The sequence below is a fragment of the Callithrix jacchus genome, chromosome 10, assembly GCF_049354715.1.
Source record: "Callithrix jacchus isolate 240 chromosome 10, calJac240_pri, whole genome shotgun sequence".
Taxonomy (NCBI): Eukaryota; Metazoa; Chordata; class Mammalia; order Primates; family Cebidae; genus Callithrix; species Callithrix jacchus.
In genome coordinates this window covers 50,330,584-50,352,789 of record NC_133511.1, presented here as the reverse complement: position 1 = coordinate 50,352,789, position 22,206 = coordinate 50,330,584, and the positions used below count along the sequence as shown (strand labels likewise).

Sequence of the window (22,206 nt, the reverse complement as noted above, 5' to 3'; positions counted from 1 at the left end):
ATGACATCAGCCTTTTTAAATAACTTTAAGATTTTAGAGCTATATAGAGCCAATTGCTTTCCAAAAGATGGTACCAATTTACAATTTGGTAATTAAGTAATAGACCTTAAAAATTTTTCACACACAATTGGAAATGAAGAAGTGGAGAGCTCTAAAAAGTTTTAGTTGTGACCAAATCTGTTGTGTTGAACATCCTAGTATCAATGCAACATTACCAGGATTGTTAGTAAACTAAATCTTTTAAACAATTTTAATATTTGTTTCTAGTTTTTCATCTGTACCATTTACAATCAGAATATGGTAGATAATTTGGAAAATGCAGAAGTATATTAATAACAAAGTCAACCATAATTCTACCACCCAGCAATAAGCACTGAATGGCTAAAATAACTCTATGGTAAATTTATTTTCAGTATTTCCTGTCACCCAGAGCATATGTTTATATTTGTTAAAAAACAAAGTCATATTATATATAGGAATTTATATTCCTCCCTTGGGTATTTTGAGAAACTGTAAAAATAAAATTATTCTTATGAATCAGAAAAACAGTGATACACAAACAGCTTGTTTCAATCCCAACTCCACTTGCATTTCCATTCCAACACTTCAGTGCTACCACCCACTGTTCAAAAAACTTTCTGGCATTTACATGTATATTTTATATAGACATTGAATATATCTTCCCTTCCTTCTTTACCCCCATACATACCAAAATATGCTTTAACTTTGACTATCTTATTTGTTGTTAACAAAAGACTTAAGTATGTTAACATAAAACAATTTTCAATTATTTTTGGTACAAAGTGAATGTTTATCATAGTGCTGTCTTTTTCTGCATTTAAAAATATTTCTTTTTTTTTTTTAAAGAAACGAATTGGAATGGATTCAAGAGTGATGGGGTGGGAATGAGTATAGACAATGAAAGGTAGATAAATTTTTTAGCATATTTTGCTAGAAATGGGAGCAAAAAGAGGCACAAGAAAAATAGAATTGAGAGAGTATTTTTAAAGGATATTTCTTTTTGTTGTTTTTGAGACAGGGTCTCGATCATGGCTCATTGCAGCCTCTGCCTCTTGGGCTCAGGTGTACACCACCACACCCAACTAATTTATTATTAGTAGAGATGAGGTCTCATGATGTTGCCCAGCCTGATCTTGAACTTCTGGGCTCAAGTGATCCTCCCGTCTCTTCGTTTTTTTTTTGTTTGTTTCTTTTCTTTCTTTCTTTTTTTTTTTTTAAAGGAGAGAAGGAAAGAAAAAAAGGCGTGAAGGAGAGGAAGAAAAAGAGGGAGAGAGAATGGAAATGTTGATTTATTCTAAAAATGGGTATTAATAATGGCCAATCAATATTTCATTTAAACCTATGAGCAGGTGTGATGTGGTATTGACAAGAATGTATATTTTGTATATTTAAAGTGGAGAGCTCTATAAATATTTATTAAGTTTACTTGTTCCGGATCTGAGTTCAAGTCCTGGATATCCTTATTAATTTTCTGTCTTGTTGAGTCTAAATCTCTTTATAGGTCTTATGTATCTGGGTGTTAGGATCATTAGCTGTTATTGTTGCATTGATCCTTTTACCACTATATCTTTGTTGCTTTAAAATCTATTTTATCAGATGCGAGAATTGCAACTCCTGCTTTTTATTTATTTATTTATTTTTGCTCTCCATTTAGTTGGTAAATCTTTCTCCATCCCTTTGTTTTGAGTCTTTGTGTATCCTTGCTTGTGAAATGGGTCTGGATGTAGCATACAGTTGGGTTTTGGCTGTATCTTTTGATTGGGGGATTTAGTCAATTTAAATTTAGGATTACTGCCATTTGATATTAACTGGCTGTTTTATCCATTCGTTGATGTAAATTCTTCTTTATGTTGATGCTCTCTACTTTTTGGTATATTTTTAGAAAGGCTAATACTGGTTGTTTCTTTCTATGTGTAATGCTTCTTTCAGAAGCTCTTGTAAAAGCAGGCCTGGTGGTAATAAAATCTCTGAGTACTTGCTTGTTCATAAAAGATTTTATTTTTCCTTCAATTGTGAAGCTTAGTTTGGCTGGATATGAAATTCTGGGCTGAAAGTTCTGTTCTTTAAGGATGTTGAATATTGGCCCCCACTCACTTCTGGCTTGTAGGGTTTCTGCTGAGAGATCTGCTGTAAGTCTGATAGGCTTCCCTTTGTGGGTAACCTGACCTTTCTCTCTGGCTGCCCTTAGTATTTTCTCCTTCGTTTCAACCCTGGTAAACCTAATGATTATGTGCCTTGGGGTTGCTCTTCTTGAGGAATATCTTTGTGGTGTTCTCTGTATTACTTGGGGTTGAATATTGTCCTGCTTTGCTAGGTTGGGATAAAAATATTTCTTAAAATAAAAACATTCAAATAAGTTTAATTAAGCTTTATTATTTTGAGCCAGGCATGATGGCTTGTGCCTGTAATCCCAGTAATTTGAGAGGCCAAACCAGGTGGATCACTTGAGGTCAGGATTTTGAGCCAGCCTGACCAACATGGCCAAACCCTCTACTAAAATACAAAATTTAGCCAGGTATGGTGGTGCATGTCTGTAACCCCAGCTACTTGGGAGGCTGAGGCAAAAGAATCGCTTGAACCCAGGAGGAGGAGGTTGCAATGAGCTGAGATCATGCCATTGCACTCCAGCCTGGGTAACGAGCGAAATTGTATCTCAAATAAATAAATAATAATAATTAAGTTCCATTATCTTAAAAAAGATTATAGATATGGTGTGTATGTATCTATGTACGTGTATAAAATAAAATAATATTTAAAAAGATAATCCATTAATCTTTTATAATAATGGCTATGTATAAAGACAAAGATGAGTTTAAAAGAGTAAAGTTAATATTTTACTTTATACTCTTATATATTTTTTTAAATGTAGTAAATATATATTCATTTTTGATATACCTAACATCATGAAGAGGACAAAAAACCAGCTTTTCAATGACTATTTTATTTGGTCTACTTTATCCTTAGAAAGACATATTAATTTCATCCATTATGATTGTGTTTTGAGCAGTGTGTGGTTTATGTATTTTGAATGTATATCATTCATCCTATAAAGATGCATGTCTTATATTTACATAATTTATGCTTTTAATATAAAAAGAATTTCTTCGTATCATTTTGTATTTTTTGTATGTTTTGAAACATTTTTCGTATGTTTGGAAATCTACCTTGATATTAATGCTTCAACTTTTGCCATGTTTCTCTTTGTTTCTGCCTAATAAACCTCACCCTATCCATTCATCTTTTACCTGTGTCATCTCGTTTGGGCATTTCTATACTATACAGCAGATAGATTGCATCTTGTTTTTCTTTACTTAACTAAAATCTGATAATCTTTTTATTTTGCAGAGATGCTTAACCTTCTTATTTCTGATTAATGCTTCAAAGTTCAGTTGCCAAAATGGCCCATAAGCCTGAGTTTTCTTATCTGTAAAACATTGATAACAGAGTGCTGTGAAGATTAAACAATACACATAAAACATATAGTATAGTGTAAGCACTGAATAATAATTCCACAAAAGTTTAGCAATGAAAATTGTCAACAACATAGAGCTCAGATGTTTAGCCCTATTTTGTTATTTCACTTTGTTTTCCTTTTGTGTGTGCAGTTGTGTGTCTTCTTCCTTGTTTTTATTTTATTCTATTTTCTAAAGTGTATGTTTGCTTTTTTATTTTGTCCGTGATTTTCAAAAAATATATGCTGGTTTTCACTCATTTCAGCATGTATTAAGTAGTTAATGTGTCTTGATACTACATTAGATGCAGGATACAGCAGTGAACCAAAGTGACATTTTACCTGTCTTCATTGTATGTGAATTTTGTAAGAAAGACATATGGGAATAAAATATTCCCAATTATAACTGCAATCTCTGATAATTGCCATAATTGCTATGAATGGAAAGTACATTAGGCTAAGTTAGTGGAGATAGGAATTTGCCTAATCTTGAGTTGGGGTGCAGGCATAGGTGATAGTCTAGATAGAAATCCTGCAATAGAAGGTAGTGTGTCATTAAAGAAACCACAAAGTCATTAAGGTAAACCAGTGCTCAGAATGCCAGATGTATTAGGACATTCTTGCATTGCTATAAAGAAATACCTGAGACTGGTATTTCTCAGACTGGTATTCATAAGAAAAGAGATTTAATTGGCTCACATTTCTGCAGGCTGTACAGGAAGGGCTCAGGAAGCTTTAACTCATGGCAGAAGGCAAAGTGGGAGCTTGTACTTCACATGTTACAGGCAGCAGCAAGTGGTAGGGGAGGTGCCCACACCTTTAAATGACCAGATTTCATGTGAACTCAGCTGGAGAGCTCACTCATCTCCCAGGGAATGGCCCATGCTGTTCATGAGCGATCCGCCCCCATGACCCAAATACTTCCCACCAGGCCCCATCTCCATGATTAGGGATTACATTTCAACATGAGATTTGGGCAGGAACAGATATCCAAACTATATAATTCTGTTCCTGGCCCCTCCCAAATCTCATGTTCTTCTTACATTGCAAAATACAATTATACCTCCCGACAGTCCCCCAAAATCTTGGCTTTTCCAAATTTAGCTTCAAAGTCCAAAGTTTCATCTGAGACAATACAAATCCCTTCCATTGATGAGCCTGTAAAATAAAAAACAAGTTAGTTACTTCCAAGATACAACAGGTGTATAGGCATTGCATAAACATTCCCATTCCAAGAGGGAGAAATTGGCCAAAAGAAAGGGGCTATAGGCTCCATGCAAGTTAAAACCCAAGTGGGCAGTCATTAAACTTAAAGCGCCAAAATAATTCCCCTTGACTCCGTGTTCCACATCCAGGGCACACTGGTACAGGGGAAGGCCTCTCAAGGCCTTGGGAAGCTCTGCCCCTAAACTTTGCAGAGTGCAACTCCCACAACTCTCATGGGGTGGCGTTGAGTGCCTGTGGATTTTCCAGGTACAAAGTACAGGCTGCTGGTAGTACTACCATTCTCAGATTTGGAGGATGGTGGCCTTCTTCTCACAGTTCCATTTGACAGTGCCCTATTGGGGACTTAGTGTGGGGGCTCGAGCCCCATATTTCTTCTTCACATTGCCCTAGTAGAAGTTGTCTGTGAGGGCTCTGTCCCTGCAGCAGGCATCTGCGTGGACATCCAGGCTTTTTCATGCATCCTCTGAAACCTACTCAGAGGCTTCCAAGCCTCAGTTCATGCACTCTGTATACCCACAGGCTTAACATCTCATGTAAGTCATGTGAGCTTATGGCTTGCATCCTCCAAAGTAGCAGCGTGAGCTCTACCTGGGCCCTGTTGAGTCACAGCTGAAACTGGAGTGGCTGGGATGTGGGGAGAGCAGTTTGCCAAGGTCCTGGCTCATGAAGCCATTCTTCCCTTTTAAGGCCTCTGATGGGAGGGGCTGCCTGAAATTCTCTGAAATGCCTTCCAGTTGTTTTCCCCATTGTCTTGGATAGTTATCACTTGGCTCCTTTTTAGTTATGCAAATGTATCTAGCAGTTAGTTTTTCCACAGCCTGCTTGAATTCCTTTCCAAAAAAAAAACAGCTTTTTCTTTTTCTTTTTCTGCTATATGGCTAGGCTGCAAAATTTTCAAACTTTTATGCTCTGCTTCCCATTTAAATATAAATTTCTACTTTAAGCCATTTATTTGCCCCTATATCTGAGCACAGCTTGTTAGGAACAGCCAGGCCACATCTTGAGCACTTTGCTACTTTGAAATGTCTTCTGCCAAATACCCTATGTTTGCACTCTCAAGTTCAAATTTCCTCAGATCCCCAGGGCATGAACAGAACGCAGCCAAGCTCTTTCTCATGGCGTAACATGTGTGACCTCTGTTCCAGTTCCCAACGAGTTCCTCATTTTCATCTCAGATTGGATTTCATTTTCCATATCACTATCAGCATTTTGGTCACAATCATCTATTTATTTATTTATTTATTTATTTATTTATTTATTTATTTATTTATTTTAATGGGAGAAATATATTTATTTTCACCATTCCATTAGCACTGGTGATCTTTGGAAGGTGGAGCTTATGAGTACTATTCACTTTTTTTTTTTAAATTTTTTATTGCATTTTAGGTTTTGGGGTACATATGCAGAGCATGCAATACAGTTGCATAGGTACACACATGGCAGTGTGTTTTGTTTGCTTTCTCCCCTTCACCCACATTTGGCATTTCTCCCCAGGCTATCCCTCCCCACCTCCCCCTCCCTTTGGACCTCCCCTTTTCCCCCCCAATAGACCCCAGTGTTTAGTACTCCCCTCTCTGTGTCCATGTGTTCTCATTTTTCATCACCCGCCTATGAGTGAGAATATGCGGTGTTTCATTTTCTGTTCTTGTGTCAGTTTGCTGAGAATGATGTTCTCCAGATTCATCCATGTCCCTACAAACGACACGAACTCATCATTTCTGATTGCTGCATAATATTCCATGGTGTATATGTGCCACATTTTCCCAATTCCAGTCTATCATCAATGGGCATTTGGGTTGATTCCAGGTCTTGGTCACAATCATTTAATCAGTCTCTAAGAAATTGCAAACTCTCTCTCATCTTCCTGTCTTCTTTATAAAGACATACTCCACATGATCCTACTCTCTGGCTGTTATCCAATTCTGCAGCTGCTTCCACATTTTCAGATATCTTTATAATAATACTCCACTCTCAGTACTAATTCTTTGTATTAGGTCATTCTTGTATTGCTATAAAGAAATGCCCGAGACTGAGCAATTTATAAGAAAAGAGGTTTAATTGGCTCATAATGTAGCATAATGTCTGGTGAGTTTTTCAGGAAGTTTTATTCATGGTGGAAGGAGGTTCCTGAGACTGAGCAATTTATAAGAAAAGAGGTTTAATTGGCTCATAATGTAGCATAATGTCTGGTGAGTTTTTCAGGAAGTTTTACTCAGGGTGGAAGGAGGTTCCTGAGCCTGAGCAATTTATAAGAAAAGAGGTTTAATTGGCTCATAATGAAGCATAATGTCTGGTGAGTTTTTCAGGAAGTTTTACTCATGGTGGAAGGAGGTTCCACTTCAATTGGCAAAAGCAGGGAAAGAGAGAAAGAGTTGGGGAGGGGAGTTTCCACAGACTTTTAAATGACCATCAGCTGTCATGTGAAATCAGAGCAAGAGCTTATTACCTATTACCAAGGGAATGGCCCAAGCCATTAATGAAGGATACGCTCCCATAATCCAAACACTTCCCACCTGGTGCCACCTTCAAGAGTGTGGATTATATTTCACCATGAGATTTGGGCAGGGACAAATATCTAAAATATAATGCCACCTGAGGCTGGAAAGGTAAACAGAGGCCCAAGAACACAGGCAGCCTGAGAGGCAGCTGTAAGGATGATTAAAAGGCTTTTATCCTTAAGGCAAAGAGGAATAATTGAAAGGAGTTTTTCATGAATGTGATTTTTCCAGAAATCTCAAAATTAACTGAAGGCATGCAATAATCTAAAGAGCACTTATTCAACAAAAGTGCTAAATATTGGTAAGAACAAGTTGTGTGACATTTTAATTTCCCTATTTTTATTTTCTTTTTATAGCTAAATGGTAGGTATGAAATCCAGCAGCCTCTCAACAATAGCTATGTAAAGCAGAATTCTAGAAGCCACAAGAGGAGGAAAAATGGCTTAAGTGCTCCCCCCGCAAATTCCCGTGCTTAGACAATTGGAATTGTTTAAGCATTGCTCCATCTGACAGTTCCTTGGAAAAGCCTAATTTTTAAGGCTTGTGATCGTTTTGACTTGACTTACTCAAAGCTTGATTGGGAAAAATCTTGTCTCGATGACATTTGCTAAAAACAATTAAAAGTGATTGTTTCATATGGCAGCTGCCTGAGGAGCCTATACCAGTTGAGGCAAGTAAGAAGCTGGCCAATAAATATGGAAACAGAAGAGTTTATGAGTGAAATAACACCAGAATCGTTGAAAAACACCGACCTATTCCTAAGGAATGTGAAGAAAGTGGCATCCATGAGTAGGGCTATATGCATTTAAAAGAATGATCTGAGAAGGTTCCAACCTCTCACCACTACTTGAACCTTAGGTCCTGTGAAGCAGTAAGAGAAGACTAACAGAATTGCAAACTCTCAAAACATCGAGAGAATGTCATAATATACACAAAGAGCCTCTCAAACAAACAATATACAGCTTATTCACTCAGGGTATATAAGGAAATCTCTGTCCAGTCATGAGCTAACTACAAAGCTAACTGTGCAGAAGATTCAGTGGCCACACATAACAGGGAAAAAAGACTTTACAAAATTAGTCCAGGAATGAAATAATAATAACAACAACAGCAACAATAAACAGCAACCAAAACAAAGGGTTGGAGAAAATAATGTGATTTCTAGAGGTACCATGTATAAAATATCCAATTTTCAATAAAAAATTATGAGATTTGTAAATAATCAAGAAGAATGTTTCCTACAAAGAAGAAACAAAAACATGCAATATAAACTGTCCCTGAGGAAGATATTGGACATGATAGATAAGGCCTTCAAATCAATTATTATAAATATGTTCAAAGAAATACAGGAAACTAATTCTAAAGGACTGAAAGAAAGTATGAGACTGATATCGCAGCAAATATTACCAATAAAGAAATAAAAAGTAAAAATCCTCAAATTGGAAATTATAATAACGACTAAAAATGTACTATAGTGATTCAATAGAAGGTTAGTCCTGGTAGTAAAAGAGAATTTGAATATAGGTTAGTTTAGATCATCTAGTCTAAGGAGCTGGACAAAAATGAATTAAACAAAAATACTCAGAGACCAATTGAATAGTATCATGGTTACTAGCATACACATATTAGAGTCACAGAAGAGGAGGAGTTAGGAAAAAGGGAAAGAAACAGTACTCGAAGATACAATAGCCAAAAACGTCCCAAATTTAATTAAAACATCTGAATGTACACATTAAATGTGTACATTCATTTAATGTGTACACATATTAAATGTACACACATTTAATGTATGTACATTAAAACATTTAATGTACACATCTGAAAAATTCAAGAACTCCCTGTAAGATAAACCCAAAAGCAATTAACATATACAAAATAATAAAATTGTCAAAAGTCAAAAACAATGAGAGAATTTTGAAAGCAGCAAGAGAAAAATGATTCTCTACACACAAGGGATCCTCTATAAGATTAACACATGATTTTGTTTAACACATGACACATTCAAAGTAGTAAAAGAACAAGATCATCAACTAAGATGTCTGTATTTGGCAAAACTATACTTCAAAAACTAAGAAGAACAATATTTCTAGATTTCAAGTATAGTATGTCCGTATCTTGTCAGAGTGAGGCACTATTTAGCCTACCACAATATCAATATCATAAGGTTCTCCAAAGCAACTGAAAATGGGTCCCATCAATTTGGTCTTATCCATATCTATCCTTGACTTAAATATAAATATTTAAAGCCTTTTCCAATATCTAATTTATTTATTTCCCAGTGAACTAACACCCTGTAAACCACCCATTGTAAAATGAAGAATTTAGGAAATCCGTGTTCTCTGCATAGTGAAATGATAAAAAATGTTATGAACTGGCCAGGTACAGTGGTTCACACTTGTAATCCCAGCACTTTGGGATGTCGAGGCTGGTGAATCATGAGGTCAGGAGTTTGAGACCAGCCTGGCCAACACAATGAAACCCTGTCTCTACTAAAAACATGAAAATTAGCTGGATGTTGTGGCAGGTGCCTGTAATCCCAGCTGCTCGGGATGCTGAAGCAGGAGAATCACTTGAACCTAGGAGGTGGAGGTTGCAGTGAGCTGGGATCATGCCATTACACTCCAGCCTGGGTGACAGAGCTAGACTCCATTTCAAAATGTGTGTGTGTGTGTGTGTGTGTGTGTGTGTGTGTAGACACATGTGTATTATATATACACACACATATACATGTATGTATATAGATGTATACACATATACATGTGTGTATATACAAGATATTTTCCTCTAAAACTTCCAGAAAGGAACATGATCCTTCTGACACATTTGTTTTAGCTCAGTGAGATCTGTATTGGACTTATGACATATAGAGTTGTAAAATAATACATTTGTGTGAGTGACAGCTTAATTAATAGAAAGTCATATTATATTTCTTCTGATAGCTTATTCTTTTTAGATTTTAATAATATAATCAGGAGAATTAAAATCACATTATTAATATACACACATGTATATATATGTATATGTGTGTGTGTATATATATGTATACACACACACACACACACACACACAGACATAATGAACTTCAGAGTTGACAACAGATTAGAATCTCCAACACTTAATAAGGAAGTGGTTTTAGGAAAGGTATTTAACTTTCTAAGTCTTATTTGTAAAATGAATTCCATATTGTCAACTTTTTTAGTTTTATTGGTCACAGATAAAGAAAATTGTGTTACAAGGTAAATCATATCCAGAATCTCAGTCATACCTAATTTAGATTATTTAGATGTTGAGATTTAGATGAGATTTGAGGATTTGAATTGATGCTATAATGGGTTCAGAAACATTGAAGACCTTGAGATGGAGCAAACATTTGGAGTAACATTAATCTTTGGCAGCCAGATTCTAGACTATGATATGTAGAATAAGGTTTACCCAAGTATTTCTATATCTTAATTTCTGGAACTCTGAATATTATGTTACATGGCAAAGGGGATGTAAAGTTGCATATAGAATTAAGATTTCTAATTAGTAGACATTTAAATAGAGATTTTTCTGAACATCCAAATGGGTTGTAATCTCGAACTTCCTAAAAAGTAGGAAAGGCTATAGAAGAAGAGGTTAGAGTGATGTGATGTGAGACGGACTCGACTCACTGTTGCTCACTTTGAATATGGAGAAAGGGGTTTACAAGCCAATGATGATGGGTAGCCTCTAGAAGCTAGAAAGGGAAGGAAAGATATTTTCCTCTAAAACTTCCAGAAAGGAACATGATCCTTCTGACACATTTGTTTTAGCTCAGTGAGATCTGTATTGGACTTATGACATATAGAGTTGTAAAATAATACATTTGTGTGAGTGACAGCTTAATTAATAGAAAGTCATATTATATTTCTTCTGATAGCTTATTCTTTTTAGATTTTAATAATATAATCAGGAGAATTAAAATCACATTATTAATATTAAACTTATAGCTTTCATGTTATATATACTCTTTGGAAATAATTTTTGAAATTTATGTTCAATTTGTGACCATATTTGCAATATTTATACTTAATCATATGTTTATTTGCTCTGGTCATCACTGTCAACATACCATAATTTACTGATTTCAATTTCTTAATTTTATCTAGAGTGACGTGCTTTCTGAATTTTTTTTTTTTTTTTTTTTGAGACGGAGTTTCATTCTTGTTACCCAGGCTGGAGTACAATGGCACGATCATGGCTCACTGCAACCTCCGCCTCCTGGGTTTAGGCAATTCTCCTGCCTCAGCCTCCTGATTAGCTGGGATTACAGGCACGCGCCACCATGCTCAGCTAATTTTTTGTATTTTTAGTAGAGACAGGGTTTCACCATGTTGACCAGGATGGTCTCGATCTGTTGACCTCGTGATCCACCCGCCTTGGCCTCCCAAAGTGCTCGGATTACAGGCTTGAGCCACTGCACCTGGCCGTTTTCTGAATTCTTGTAGATCTAAGGTGTCTCTTTTGAATGACAACTTACCTGGGCATCAAATTTTGGGTCAAAATTGCTTTCTGTCAAAATTCTTCTTTAGGTATAACTCTGCTATTTTCAGGTGTTTGGTATTGCCAAAGAGAAGCTGAAAGGCAGAGTAAATTTAGTTTCTCTACAGGTTATCAGTGTTTCCTCTTTGGATACTTGCAGAGTTTTTCAAAATTATGATGTTAAAGATGCTGTTAGCATCTGTATTCAATACTTTTTCATACCAGGTACCCTGATCAACTATCACATGGAAAACAATTGAAAACATAGGATACAATTCTTTAAAACTTTTTATACATTCACTAATGCAAGAACATCAGAAACACTCAGGGGACAAAAACTATGAGAAAGTACAAATCTTTAGCTCCAAAGCTGGAACACTGAGGATGGCTGTCATCTTGAAATGATCTTGTGCTCAAGTTTTCAGCATAAGCAAGAGAAAAGATAAAAATTCCTGAATCTGCCCAAGGTGCCACTGTTGAGAACATTTGCCCTCCCTTCCTTTCTTAAGCTGGGAAAGCAAAGAGTTATATTCTTGCTATAAAAATGAAATAGAAATAAACCTGCTTCTGCTTCTTTTCCTTTCATCTTCTACAGAAGACTTCCAGGACCATTGCTTGCTTCAAGTCTCAGTTGTAAGTAAAGAAGAAAAAAAGCCAGCCTTTACTCAGTTTGGTAGTCAAGATTCACACTCTAGAGATTGTTAAGAAAAATTTTAAAAGTCTAAGAATTTACTGTAAAGTGCTCTTTTAAAATTGCCTGATGAAAGCATACATACATACATACATACATACATCTACTTCAACCTAGGCCTCAAAGGATACCAATAGATAAAGTTGCAGGAAATGTGACCTCTCAGAAAAAAAAAAGGTATAAAGTGCTATGAATGAAAGCTAACAAAAAAACAGTGGAATTAAACCCCTAAAGGGTTGAAATTTATCAAATACAATAGTTTTAAAGAAATAAAAGGGGCTGACAACGTAACAATAACAAACTTCAAAAATGAACAAGAAATAGAGAACAGCCAGAAATAAAAATATATATAGTTAAAAATTTATGAATGAGCTTAATAGTTGATAGATCCACCCAAAAGAAGGATTTTTGAACTGGAAGATATAATTGAAAAAATACATAGAATGCAAAAGAGAGAGAAAAAGAAATGGAAAATACAGAAAAGAGCTTAAGGGGAGGAGATGGAGAAAATCAAATATTTGTCTAATCAGAGAAGGAACAGGGCAGAATGAAATAGAGATTATATGTAAGAAGATAATTGTCAAGAATTTTCCAGGAATGATAGATGAGTATGTACAGATTCATGAATCTCAAGCAGAGAGAAAAAAAATCACAATACTTCTTAAAATTACTAATGTAAAGTAGCAAAAACAGAAGGGACCTTAAAGAAGCTGTAGAGAAATGACCAAGTATCCAGCAATTGACTATGGAAACCTGAAATGAGTGCCATTATACCGTCACTAGCCAAGATACAAGTTTTTACCATGTCATTGAACGTTATGTACTCAATAATATATAAAATGAACCAAAAATGTGTATAAATATATGACAGGGGTAGAAATACAATAATAATGCATTATGTTAGAACACCCTTCAGCTGTTGACAGAATAAGTAGAATGCTCCACTCCAAAAAGAAAAGACAAGATAGGCTCACAGAGAAATTTGTTTTGTATTAAAATATAGTAGGTAATGGGAAGCTATTTCTTTCTTCTATTTAAACAACTATAAAAAGGAATACATTATAAGATTATATTTTTAAAGACATTGCACAAGTGTAGAGGCAAAGAAGCTTATATATCAACTAAAATTTCAAAAGAGAACAATTCTTCCTGGTTGAATTGTTAATCAGTCTTTCCTTTTTGGGGTTACTGGATAAAGACTTGGTTTGCCATAAGTAGAAAAGCTCTCCTAGATTTAACTAAATGAACAAAGTGAGCTTTCTAAAAAGCTGCTACATGGGCTGGCATGACAAACTGAAATCCAGAGAACCCAAAGACATTGCTGACTAAAGAAAGAAAAATAAAACCTTTAAAGAATTAAAGTTAATTTTATTCAGAAGTCTTACTGAGGACTGTAGATGATTATAGCCTCAGAGGAGTCTCTCAGGGAGATTCTTTCCAACTTCTCCAAAACAGTGTTTCAGTTCATATATACAGGTTGTGAAAGTTCAGTTGTATGAAATGCATTTTAAAACTTTTTTTTTTTGAGACGGAGTTTCCCTATTGTTACCCAGGCTGGAGTGCAATGGCACGATCTCGGCTCACCGCAACCTCCGCCTCCTGGGTTCAGGCAATTTTCCTGCCTCAGCCTCCTGAGTAGCTGGGATTACAGGCACACGCCACCATGCCCAGCTAATTTTTTGTATTTTTAGTAGAGACGGGGTTTCACCATGTTGACCAGGATGGTCTCGATCTGTTGACCTCGTGATCCACCCGCCTTGGCCTCCCAAAGTGCTGGGATTACAGGCTTGAGCCACTGTGCCCGGCCTAAAACTTTTTTTCTCTTTTCTCTCTACTCTTAAGATGTGATGCTGAAATAGACTGTAGAAACATTTTTTTCTTAGACTTAAAATATAGACTTGAAATGTACTTTGAAATTCTACTCTCCTCTCTTTCCCACCAGATACTCCCTTACACTATGCACACTTATCTAACTGTATGCTTTTTAAAAAAAATCCAGGGACTAATTTTATAAGAAACCAGGCATGCAAGCTCAGCTGTGGGATTCTCTTCCACTTGGAAATTACCTCAAGATCTATTATCTACCACCTTGCTACAACTGACATGGTACCAGCTGGATATGAGCAGCTGGAACTCCAAGTGGACAATAATTCAGGATAACACTTGGAGAAAGACGTGGAGAGCTGCACCTACTTCTGTGTGTTTCTCCTACCAAACCTCCACTTTTAACCCCCTCCCCTCATCCAAACACCTAAAATGGTCTTTTAAAGAGATAAGCCTGGCCATTTCCCAGTTGCTGGCATTTGATGAATAAAACTGTTTCCTTTCACCACACCTCACTTCTTGAGTTTTCCGCCTCTGGACAGCAAGCAGCCATGTTTCAGCCAGTTACAAGTATGTGCTCAGATGTTACCTACATTAAAGCGAAATCACATCACAGTTTAGGTGCAAGAATATATCAGGTTATGGATTATAGAGGCATAATCACTAATCCTGTCAGAAGTTATGTGTAGGAAAAGGCAAGGACTAGGTTCATTTATCTTTTAAGGAATGTAGTGACTCAGGTAAGAGATGGGGCTGTCCATGTGCTGTATGCTTGTTTTATCTTCATCCTTCCAGAGAGCTGCAGGCCATCAGAAAGTTAGAGGCTTTGTTAAATTTTGCCGGCAAGCAGAAATGAACAAACACGGCTTCTTACATTTGCTACTTTGTCTCACAACATGCATCCAATTTTCCCTAAGGGACATTTTTTAAGTGAAAGGTTGGCACAGGAATATGGGAGCTAGAGGGAAAAGGTAGAGTGAAGATCTCCCTCAGTGTCACTGTGCTTGTAATTCAAAGTCCTGTTCTGAGAAGGATCATAAACACACACGCGCGCGCACACACACACTCTCTCACAAGACAAGACTTATCCTTGAAACATTTGACGGTAAAGGAAGATCGAGTCTATCCACATCCCTGAACCAGCTAAATTCATAATGTGATTAAGGTAGTCAGCACTTTGCTATTTAATGTTTAACATAGCACACTATGTATTTTATTGCATAAATTATATACTTGGCTTTTGTCTCTGTTTCCTGGCATATAATTCTTAAAATCTTTGAATCTCCAAAGAAATATTATTTTGTATGCTAACAAGTTGACTTATTTGTAGCCCTTAGGTAGCTTCGGATGAAAGCTGGTCATAGAAAAAAAACAAGGCATGATTAGAGAATTGGGACTTTCAGCCCCATCTCCAACTTCCAGTGAGGATAGAGTGGTTGAAGGTTAAGTCAATCATGAAAGGCCAATGACTAATTAATCATGCCTATGTAATGAAGTTTCCATAAAACCCCAGAAGAACTGGGATTGGAGAGCTTTTAGATAACTAAACATGTGGAGGATCCTAGAGAGTGGCACACTCATGGAAGCTCCTTCCCCCTCCCCCAGACCTCACCCTGTGCATCTCTTCATCTGTTTTCTTTGTTCAATAAACTGGTAAAGGTAACAAGTGTTTCTCTGAGTTCTGTGGGCCCTGTTAGAAAATTAATCAAACCCAGAAAGGGTGTTGTGGGAAGCTCAATTTGTAGCAGTTCTCTGGGATCTGATGCCTTCAAAAGGAAGAGAGTGTCAGAATTGAATTGGAGTCCTCCTGCTTTTATTTTTTTTTGTTTTTTTTTTTTTGTTTTTTTTTTTGCTTAGAATTGACTGGGCTATGCGGGCTCTCATTTGGTTCCATATGAAGTTTAAGGTGGTTTTTTTCCAGTTCTGTGAAGAAGGTCATTGGTAGCTTGATGAGGATAGCCTTGAATATGATGAGTTCGTGTCCTTTGTAGGGACATGGATGAACCTGGAAACCATCATTCTCAGCAAACTGACCCAGAACAGAAAATGAATCACTGCATGTTCTCATTCATAGGTGGGTAATGAGAACACATGCACACAGGGAGGGGAGCATCACACACTGGGGTCTGTAGGGGGGATATAGGGGAGGGACAGTGGGGGGTGGGGAGTTGGGGAGAGAGAGCATGGGGAGAAATGCCAGATATAGGTGATGGGGAGGAAGGCAGCCCATCACACTGCTATGTGTGTACCTATGCAACAATCTTGCATGTTCTTCACATGTACCCCAAAACCTAAATTGCAATAAAAAAATTGAATTGGAGGACACCCAGGTGGTATCTGCTGTAGAGCTGATGGTTTGCTTGGTAGTTGGGAGAAACCCACGTATTTGGTCACAGAAATCTGATGTGTTGATTGTTGCAGTGTGTGTTTTTAACGTTTTAAGCTACCTCTAAACTCAAGTAGCTTTTAGTAGAACAATGGAAGCCAGAAAACAATAGAATAAAATCTTTAAAGTGATCAAGGGTCGGGGGAGGGGAAACATAAAAAATGGAGGTGAGAGGGATTTGGGAAATATGGTAACATCAGTGGAACTATAGATTTTGGTTCTTTCCAAATCACTGCATGGGAGCAGGATAGTTATCAAAACCAAAGCGTATGGATGACATTTCCAAAAGCAAAACCAAAGCTTAGGTGATGATGTATTCTTATGAACCCCAAAATACAAGGGGGATAAGATAAACTATTAGGACCCATAAGATTTGTGTGTTATCTGCAACTGTGCAGAGGAAAGCAGAGTGAAGCAGCAGAGCACTGACAGACCTGCGAATAGAAGAACCCCAAAACAGGTAGCATGCATCCACTAGAAAGCACAGTGTGCTAATGTAACACAACTGGTGGGTTTAGTTCACTGTAACAGTGGCTGAGTGTGAGGGACCCATAGTAAGGCCCCAGGGAGCTGAAACTGATTATTTCCTATTAATTTTCAAACTGAACCAACAGGACTTCATTCCAGGGCAGGGTTCAAATCTGAGGAGGAACTGCTTGGAGTGGAATCACAATAAGGATGATAGAGCAAAAAGTGGATGCGCTGGATAAAAGTGCTGGAGAGAAAGAACTGGATAATCTCAGAAAACAAACTGTCCTTTTTTTTTTTTTTTTAACAACACACAGGCACACATACACACACACACATACACACACACGCACAACAATTGTTGAAGAGAAACTACTAAGTTATAAAAGCTATCTAAATCAAAATCTCTTCACATAGTCCAGGAAGAATAATTTCACATGAAAATGAGAAACAAAATATTAAGATAAAATCCCATATGAATCTAACATGAGAAAAAATGTGAATAAGAAGTGGAATAATAATCCTACAGAATAACTGGGAAGATATATTCAAAAAATAAACACAACTTTAATGTTTCTAAATGATTTTTAAGAAAATGATTTAAGAAATCTTTAAGAAACTGACTCAGGACACAAAAGAGCAACACAAATCAGAATTAAATAACAGAAATTCATAACAGAACTTAAGAATCGGATACAACATTTTAAAAAGAATTCATATACAGGTTTTTGTGGAACATAGATTTTAATTTATCTTGAATGAAGAGGAGTGAAAGTATAATTGCTCGGTCATTTGGTAAGTTAGTCATATGGTAAGTTAGTATGGTGAGTTACATGTTTAATTAAGAAAGTACTATACTCTTTTCCATAATACTATACCATTTATATTCCCATTAGCAATATGTTAGAACTTTAGTTTCTCCAAATCCTTCCCAGCATTTTACATCCTCATGATGTTTTTAAAATTTTAGCCATTCTGATAGGCATGCAGTAATAATAAATTTTGAATCAGATGTTAGTCCTTAAAAATCATTCTTCTTTATCAAGTTGTTTTGCCTGGCAGCCCTGAGACCTGAGCACCAGCTCTTCTGGGGCGGGGTCCCCTTAGAGAGAACCACCCAGGCCTCCTTGTAAGCCAGCATCTTACAGGGAATCTGTAAGATTTTAGAATCTGCTTGTAGAGCTGATTGCTTCCTTTGTGGTTGGGAGAAACCCCCATATTTGGTCACAGAAATCTTATATGTTGATTGTTCATAAAAAGACTGCTGAGATTTGATTGGCATCGTGTTGAATCTTGAATCAATTTGGGGAGAATTGACATGACAACATTGAGACTTCCCATCTATAACATGGCATCTCTCTCCACTTAAGTGGTCTTTAATTACTCTTATCACTTTAAAGTTTTCAGTTTATAAGTTTTACATATTTTTTGTATGCTTTATACTTGAACATCCAAAACTTTGAATGTGATTATACAGATATAATTTTTTAAATTAAAAACAAATTTAGAGACAAGGTCTTGCTATGTTGCCCAGGTTGTACTTAAACAGCCTCCTGAACATCTGGGACTCCAGGAAATTTCTATTTCCAATTGTTTGTTGCTTGTATATAGAAATACAATTGATATTTGTATTTTGATCCTGAAACCTAAACTCACTCATTAGGGCAGTCACTCCTTATAGATGCCATTGGATTTTTTGAATACATAAACATGTTATCTGAGAATAGAGACAGTTTAACTTATTTCTTTCCAGTGTAGTGTTTTATTTCTTTTCTTTCTATATTTCGCTGACTAGAATCTCTACTTGAATGCTGAATAGAAGTGGTGAGGGCGGATATGTTTGCTTTGTTATTGATCTTCGGAAAAGGACTTAGTCTTTTACCATTAAATATCATGTTTACTATAGGTTTTCATGAGTTACTCCTTAATAAGATGAAGAATTTTTCTCTCGTAGTTTGCTGAGAGGCTATCATGAAAAAATACTGAATTTTGTTAAATGCCTTTTCTGCATATATTGAAATGATAATATGAATTTGCTTTTCTAATTTGTTAGTATGGTGAATTACATTGATGGAATTTTGAAAGTTGTGCCTACCTTACATTTTTAGGATAAACTCCACTTGATCATGATATGTTACCTTTTCCATATATAGTTGAATTAGATTTGGTAACATGTTCTGAAGAATTACTGGATTTATGTTCATGAGGGATATTGATCTGTAACTTTTTTTCTGTTAATATCCTTTTTGTTTTGGTTTTCCTAACAGGGTAATAGTGGACATAGAGAATGAGTTGGAAAGTATTCCCTCATCTTCAATATTAAAAGACTTTGTGAAAAAAATGTATTTTTTTCTGAAAAGTTTTGTTTTCATTCCATAGTGAAGCCTTCTGAGCCTAAACTTTTATTTGAGGGCATTTTTTTCTCACCTTTGTTGAGATATAATTGACAAATAAAAATTGTATATATTTAATATGTACAACATGTTTTAATGTACATTTAAAATGTAAATATTTACCACCATTGACTTAATTAATATATCCATAAGCTTACCTAGTTACCATTTTTCTTTGATAACAATTTATACTTTTCTCAGCAAATTTCAAGTACACAGTACAATATTATTAACTATAGCCACCATCCTGTACATTACATCTCAAGAATTTATTAACCTTACATATGTGAAACTTTACAGTTTGATCAACATTTTGCTATTTCTCTCACCCTGGTCCATTCTACTTTTTGCTTCTGAGTTCAACCATTTACGATTCCACATGTGAGTTAATGCAGTATGTATCTTTTTGTGTTTCATTTATTTTCCTGTATGGATTTCATGTGGTATGATTTTCCTCTGCTTTCCATACCTACTTCAACGTTTCTCATGGTAACCTACTGTGGTCAAAGAATCTTTCTCATAGTGACCTGTGGTGAAAGAATCTTTCCATTATTTTGTTTTCTGTATTGCTTTTTGCAAAGGTTGTACATTTGAGATATGGCGAATGCTATTATAAATTCAGTTAAGTAATTTTACATTGAAAATAAAATTGTTTTATGAATATGAACATAATATGAATACCAATTTTGCTGGAGCACAGCAGGATGATACAATGTTATTATGAAGTTAAGAAATTTAGGAAGCAGAATGTACTTGAGACTAGTGTTGGTGCATTATAATTTTGATCAAACTGTGATAGTGTATTATTTAAAATATAACTCATTGTCAAAAGTTACAGATACCTTTGTATGCCATAGAATGACTAAACTGAACTTTTTTTGTGATGAAGACTGTTTTGAATTCCTTCTCTTTGTTTGAAACAAACAAAACCTCGGTATGGCAGGATGTTTTCTACTCTTTGTTCCCAACAGCAGTCACATTTTTAGAAATGTCCTAAATTTATTTCACTACTTTGCGAATCAATAAAATGGTGTTGCATATTTTATAAATGATTCTTCCAAAATTCGGTTGCATTTTCTTTTCAAAAGGAGCTGAACATCTTTAAACAAAACAGTTAATATATTTAGATTGCCAGAAAAATCTTCAGCTTTGTAAATAAAGATTACAAATAAGAATCTATTGAACTTTATCCCTAGAAAGCAAGGAAAAAAAATTGAAATGGAAACAACGTGTAGAGGAACTAGAGGTGATAAAGCTGTATATTAAAAAACACATATATATTTTTACTCTTTAGCACATGCCTGTGTGCACTCATGCAAGCACACACACACAGTTATTTGAGGAATACAGCTTTTCCAATGTTATCCATATTTAAGTTTCCTCTATAAACAGTAATCTTGGTAGAAGTAATTCATTAAATTTTTATATCAATACTGTGAAATATACTTTCTTATGATAAAATCTTATATACATTTTTACCTTTAAAATTTCCTTAATTAGCTTTAATACCTTCCCAAAAAAGGTGAGAAGCATGTACATTTTGTGCCCCACCTCACATTCTCTTGACAATTGTTTTCCTCCAGTCATTGTGCAAAGTAATCTGAAAACATTTCATTTCGTCTCCATCATGTATCTTTATCTTTCTATTTCCAGGTTTCTCTGTTCAGTGTGTAGAATTCCTGGTAGAATCCAGTCATCTTTTGTGACGCGTACAAAACCTGGAAGTGAAAGGAGTAATCACAAAATAGCGCAACACTTCTCCAACTTAGAAATGGGAACTGGTGGCTGGGCGCGGTGGCTCACGCCTGTAATCCCAGCACTTTGGGAGGCCGAGGCGGGTGGATCACGAGGTCAAGAGAGCGAGCCCATCCTGGTCAAAATGGTGAAACCCCGTCTCTACTAAAAATACAAAAATTAGCTGGGCATGGTGGTGCGTGCCTGTAATCCCAGCTACTTGGGAGGCTGAAGCAGGAGAATTGCTTGAACCCAGAAGCGGAGGTTTCGGTGAGCCGAGATCGCGCCATTGCACTCCAGTCTGGGTAACAAGAGCAAAACTCCGTCTCAAAAAAAAAAAAGAAATGGGAACTGGTGTGTAAATTCTCCTTGATTCTGTCTCCAGTATATGATACACCTGAGATAATTTCTACAAGGCTTCTTAGGATTGAACCCCAAGTAATACTCTTAATTAGTGCAACAGAATACTGTAGTTTAATTTTCTTCCGTCATTTCTGTCTCTTCCAAGTTTCTCACTTTTTTTCTTTGAGATAATTTAAAATCAAACAAACAAAAAACTATCTGCTTATAAGCCTTTGTATTCAGCTCTACTTTTGGAGAGGACCTAGGCATGAGACAAATTGAAATATTTTGAGGTATATGCATTCTTACTGAGCATCTTTTTTAAATTAAAGGTTCAGAAAATGAAATTCATCATATTTCAGAATTTTATGGACTACCTTCTCTACTAATAAAAAAAGGACAACTTTACAGGCAGAGTGTTTGGAACTGCTGTTGATTAGGAAGAATAATTTTTTGTGCAACAATAGCTGACGTTTCAAAACAAAATTACATTTCCATTGTCTAAAATGCCAGCTTTTCTAAACCATTTCAATTTTTGTCAAACTTTAGTTCTTTAAATAATGCATACAAGTGCTAAATGAATTGCTTTGTTCAGATCTGAATACACTACCTAAAATTTTGAAATTTTTGACTGAATCCTTATATATTTGTAGTGTAATTTTCTATAC

The 22,206-nt window shown here is 35.9% G+C and overlaps 1 long non-coding RNA gene across 1 annotated transcript; it reads right to left on the bottom strand.

Moving 5' to 3' along the window:
* Positions 1 to 4,164: 4,164 nt before the first annotated feature.
* Positions 4,165 to 21,123, bottom strand: LOC128929109 (uncharacterized). Its single transcript, XR_008475108.2, has 3 exons — positions 21,014 to 21,123; positions 4,536 to 4,630; positions 4,165 to 4,289 (listed from the first exon to the last, which is right to left on the bottom strand). It is a non-coding gene; the product is annotated as an uncharacterized LOC128929109 (long non-coding RNA).
* Between the last annotated feature and the right edge of the window lie 1,083 nt (positions 21,124 to 22,206).